Source organism: Pipra filicauda, unplaced genomic scaffold (assembly GCF_003945595.2).
Source record: "Pipra filicauda isolate LSUMZ 115617 unplaced genomic scaffold, ASM394559v2 scaffold361_size729390_pilon, whole genome shotgun sequence".
NCBI lineage: Eukaryota > Metazoa > Chordata > Aves > Passeriformes > Pipridae > Pipra > Pipra filicauda.
The window spans coordinates 621,898-628,164 of record NW_024104489.1 but is presented as its reverse complement, the minus strand read 5'-3'; positions in this window follow the sequence as shown (position 1 = coordinate 628,164).

Genomic DNA, 6,267 nt, shown 5'->3' with positions numbered 1-6,267 from the left:
ATTTGTTTTTAATGCATGGATTTAATTTATATAATATACACTCAGACTTTAGCTTGGTGGAGTGGGGAATGATTCCCTGTAGTCCAGAGAGGTCTAGAGTGACAGGTAATACATACCTTAAAATATAAACCTAAATGGTCTTATCTTTAATAAAAGACTGACTGTTAGTAGGCATTTTTCTAGCGGGATCCTGCAGGAATCAGGTGTCAACTGGTAGCAGCTGATATTTTTCTAGTTGATAACTTCACAGTGTACCTTAAAGAAAACAGTGTCAACCCAAACTGGACCTATTTCAACACTTTGGGATTCAGTGCAGCCAGCTCTGTCCATCTAAGAACAATGAATGTAGGCTATACATGTCAAGCAGAAGACTACATCCACCTTCACTTATTGTTTTTAGTTACTTGGTGGGGAGTGAGTTACTCTCTCTTAGGACAGTTAACTAAATAAGAGATTCTAGTCTGACATGATGCTTATGATAGATAACAAACCAAAAGCAGACCAATACAGAGTAAAGATAAGAGTGTGAATTTACCCCTTATTTTTCAACAAAAGAAGAATTGCTATGCTATGTCCCAAATGAATTCAAAGATGCTTATCCAAAATGCTGCAATTTTGGAACTCCAGTTCCAATAATAATAATGAAAGATACCTTTTGAAATTAAAAGCTGTCTGAAACTTTAGCTATTTCCCCAGGATACAGATTATAGAGTTTCAAGAAATTCATATGTTGAATATTAAGTTGAATATGCAAAGCAGGATATCTCCAACAGGAAAGACACACCTTACCAATCTATGGTGACTTAAAATCATTATTTGGGATTCCCAGTAGGAGACAAAAGATTTGTTTTTAATGAGGCTGCAACTCAACCTAAGGTGCTCTCCCCATTTCACACTGAACAGCCCAACCACCAGGCTCCCTCGGTATGGGTGAGTCTCTTTTCTGCCTTACTCTTCCCTAACGTTTTCCAAGCCCTTAATTTCTTAGAAACTATTATGTTACTGTGGGAAGTTCCTATTACAACAAAATGGAATTTCCCAAGGAGTGCAATTCTGTCATTAGAAATTCCCAGTTATTTCTGCTATTATGTCTCATTAAAGCACCACTGGGTGAAGATTCCAAGTTCTCTATATTAATGAAAAACAGTTGTATCTCCTGGGAACTTTAAAAAACATTTCTCAGAGGAAAAGGGAGAAGAGCCCTGAGGTGCTGCAGCTGCTAATTGTAGTTCTGGTTCTGGTGATAACTCTTATACAAATATGTTTTTAAGAAATTTTCAGAGATGGATTTCTCTCTTCCTAGGAGTGGTATTTAAATTATCCAATCAGGAAAATAAAACAACAGTGTATTACTTAGGTCACCATTGGATCATGTTGTGGCATTTCAATAAGAATACAAAAATGTAGCTTACTGAGCATTTCTGAATAACAAACAAATCCATAAAAATCTGAAATTTAAATAGATTTTTATATATTCTGCAAGCAGAAAGAGGAGTGAAATAAATCAGATAGATTATTCAGTACAAAGTATTCTCTTAAGTCTTTTTTTTTTTTTCCTTTTCTCTTTATCTAGCAAACTACAGAACCAACCATTGCTTTCTGGGGATTTCATTAGCATGTGGAAGACATATTGTAAAAAAGCTTGTCCACTAGGGAAACATTATCTTTTACTGGCAATCTGTGAATGCTACTGAAAAATGACCTTTTACTATCAAAATATTAATGTCTTCATCTCAAGAAAGAATTTAAAATCTAAGCCCCATGTGAAAATGGGATATCATTTTTCTTTGCACCCCATGGATATGGATGCTTCATAATGTCTATAATTCTCTGCTTTACATGCACCTTGAGCCACATTATGTGATAACTAGAAGTTATTATATTTCATAAGGCTATTGTCATGTGGAATGAAAACTGTAGACTGCATATATTTATATCATGTACATAAAATCTTTGCTTTTCTCTGATGGACAGACATGGGTAGGGGGCAGCAAGAATTAATATCTACAGCAGAAATTGAAATATGCTCTGTAGTTGTACTCACCTAACAAAAGACTGTAAAGTATAATGGTTCTCAAACAGTTATTTATTCCCCAAATTTATGGAAACTTCTTCCCTTCAGCCTGTAAGGCTATGTGAACCTGAATCCGAAACAACAATAGATCACTCAGCTTAGGGGTTTACTTATATTACTGCCATTCTGATTCTAAAAGAAAATCAGAGTGATCAATGTTGATTCCTTTGTGCTGTTCATGCCATCACAGTGTTTACATCACTTCACTCATGACTTCACAGTATCCAGATCACTTCATTTCAGGGAAAGAATACATAAATAAGTCCCTCATTATCCACCGAAGAACATACTACATTCCTAATTATGTGTGCCTATGAGTGCTAGAACATCATTCCACTCAGAAGTCAATTGGTAATGAAGAAAGAAACAGAGAAGAAAAGAGAAGGGCAGTCCCAAAGCACAGGTCCAAATCCAAAGCCCAAAAGGTTTAAATTTGCTCTTAATTCATAGGTTTAAGCTTGGTCTCTTACAGCTGACCACAAAACAAGAAAAAATTATATACAAAAGAAATTGTGAGATTATATAGAAAATGGAAAGACAAAGTTACATGCATGGGAGAACTAACACACAGTCCTTTTATATGGGTAAGAACTGAATTTGTTGGTCTATTTGGGATAGATGATTTCTTGCAGAGTTTCCCTGAACCTATACCTTGAACAACTGTGACTCTGTTTCTTCCTCCCTGTAGTCATACTAATTCAATGCTATTGAGTAGTCAGGAAAGGACAAATTCATTTAAAAATATTTAAATGGATTAGTAAGGATATCAGTAAGCATTTAAAAATGCTCAAGTTGGATTACTTTCCCTAGGACTCGGTAGGTAAGCCTTAGCTCATGAGCCAAGGACAAGCTCTGAAATTCTTGTATAATTAAGATAATGGAATGGCTTGATAATATTAGAAGGAACAGCCCAAATCCTTTCCCCTTATCACCAACCTAAAACTGATGTTGCTGCCTTTGATTCAAATCTAGTACTCAGTGAGTTCATTGAACTCACTAAACAAGCAGAAAAATTAATCCAAAAAGGAGCTGGTGACATTATTTTGATTGGCCTTAGTCAGCTCCTGTAAGAAATCATTTGCTAGAATTTAATCTTGCACTTCAATTCAATGGTTTTTCAATTCTACTGATATTCACAGGAATGCAGGAGCATGCATGACATTCAGCAGAAGCTTTCTTTCATGAAACCAACAGTTCATCATAAGGAATAAGCAGAATTCAGAACCTTTTCTCAGATATGCTGAGAACAGAGGACTTGAACTAGTTCACTTCTGAACTGGTATCTTCAGAGAGAGAGGGTAAAAGAAATGTAGACCCATTTTAAAATTTAGCTATTGTCTCATATCTAAAACAGTAGACAGGCCAAAATGAAATCTCAGGTAGAAGCATCTAGTACTGTATGGTTTAAAGTGACTGCTGTGACCAAGTATTCAAAAGGTAAAAGAAAGCATAATGTTTTTAAGAATTTACAATTAACATTGTTGCCTAAACCCACTAGTGTTGGAGTTAAAAAAACAGCATTAATATTAACACTCCTACAGCAACACTGCAACATGGAGATTTTAGGTCAGTTCCATTTTAGAAGGATAAATAATGAATTGAAGTGCCAAATCATTTTGTGAAAGCATCCTGTAATGCAAATGCCTCTTAAAAACAGTAAAAGAGAAATTCATGCTTAGAAATAACATAGAAAAATCTGTCTCTGATGAGTCCTCAAGAACTATATCACAATTTATAATGGATTCCTTCCCTCATCTACTTCCATGAAAACTTGTGCTTTTTCTAGGCTGCAATGCACCTTTCACTAAGGGATCTGATTTAATGGTGACAGTAAAAGTACCAATGTCTCTACTATGTGGCCAAAGTTCTTTTGCCAAGGGTAGAAAAATAGATTTTACCATACTTCAATCACCAAAATTCACAGTCCAGGACTGTAGTATAAAATTCGGTGTTGAGGTGTGAATTGAAGAGATGAGGTCTCGATAGATTTATTACTTGGCTGTCCTATTTCTAGAGAAGAGGGAGGGAAAAGACTGAGAACTTTAAAATCTTAAATTGACAGAATCAAAAATGTCAGAACTTTGCTACCAGAGCTCCAGGTAATTTTGCTCCCCAAATCCTAAGCTCCTTTGTTAGGATTCACTGGGACTATTCAGACAGTCAGATTCAAGTGCACACACGTATTTGTTGTTTCAGGCCTCAGTCTGTCTAATGAATGAAATTGGATTATTTTTAATTGGTTTATACAAGTTAGATTTAGGGTGGGTTTTATGTTCTATTCAACCTGTTTTTTAAATGCAATACTGTGAAATTTCAGTATCCATAACTCACACATAATAGCAGGAAATAAAAATAAGCTAAAATAATTGTCCATTAGCATCCTTTTCTCTCTTCCACAAATTGCAGGAACAAATAGTTTTAGTTTCAATGCATTAGGCAATTGTTGTCACCGTCACTTTCCAGAGTGTTGGGCACAAAAATACAGCAATCATGATGGAGGGAAGCTAGGACAAACCATAAGTGGCAATCACAGGTTCATTAAAAAATATTAATTTATACAGAATAAAAACACCTGCAAAAGAGGAGGTAGGCATATTTAATTTGGGGTTTTCTTTTCATAAACATTTTAATAAATATTGGGGTTTGGTTTGATTTTTCATAAAAGTTCATTTTCCAGTGCTAGAAACTGAACCTTTAGCTTTGTTACCATTTGCTGAAAGCTTTTTAGCTAAAGACAAAGGGAAGGGGGGGATAAATTCAACATCCCTTGAACTGACATAGATAATGAATAATGCTGGTGAAATTAATGTATTTCCTCTACTTACAGTTGCTAGATTATAATCTTGGTGAATATCTTACACAAAATTCACTAAGGGGTGGAAAAATTCTCTCCATAAAATGTACAATCCTCTACTAAATTATAAAATGAAAGTGTCTGCAGAACTCTGTGGATTTATTGGCCTGTGTGCTATGGTCAACTAGACCCATATATTTAATGACTGCCATATCCCATGAGCCTGGAAGAAGTCTTATTCTGGAGTGTGGGGGGGAATGGATTTGTCCCAATAAAAAAATCATAAGGCATTTAGAAAGATTTACTCCATTATAGGAAGACTGAACAATATGATTATGTTAACTAGACAAGTTGAAAGGAAAAATAATTTTTGGTAGCTATTCAGTAAAAGTGAATAAAGACATATATAAGTTTGTGAACTACTCTACTCATGTCAGTAAGTCCTTTCATCTATACCAAAAGATATCTCTCTATATAAAGTCAGGCAGAGAAGAAATTTCTAAACTCTCTTGCCTCAGGTGCAGTAGAGAATTGTCACTTGAGTAACAGCGTTGTCTAAATTGCTGGTTTATAAAACACTTGGTTTGAGCACATGATCACTAATTTTCTCCAACAACAGAAAAAGAAATGTTATGTACTGAGAATTTGTTGACTTCCTGGATGATATAAATGATTTTTTTTTCTTTTAAAAATCATGTCTAATTACTATACATCAGTTAATCCCACTGAGTCATTCCATTTTAGTGCTTTGCCTTGAATTAATAGGAGTTCAGGTACAGTTAATGGAAATTGTAGTCCCTTTTAACATTAGGAGAAAATTTTTTTCCATACAATCAAATCAAATTCTTGTTTTAATTCACTTGAGGTTTCTGAGAGATGCAAAGTCACTGAAATTCCAATGACTCAGAAAAATTACTGGATTAATTGCATTCAGTCACAAGAACACAAATGCCCAGATTTGATGCTTGCACAAGGAGGGTCATGTGTCTTATGTATTTCAGCAAAACACGAGTAGCATCAGCTGGTGTCCAGAAGCCAGCTTCTTCACATGTGATTATAATTAGGAGCAATGAGTGCAGTGAATTCACAAGTAACTCCTCAGCTTCAGGAAAAGCAGAATAAGACGATAAATTTGATTAATAAATTGTGTCATTTACTGCATGGTTCCATTTCTCCGTTTCTAAAGATTATTTTATAATTGAGAGTCATCTGACAGCTACAATCTGCATCACAATGTTGTTTTCACACATGAGACAACGCTGATTACTCTAATACATCCAACACATCGTAACAGGAACACAGTGTAGCTTCAGACATTCAACCTCTTTATACCACACATGCTCTCGTCTTTACCTCAATCAGACAAATGGGATTTCCCCATACAAACCTAATAACTTCT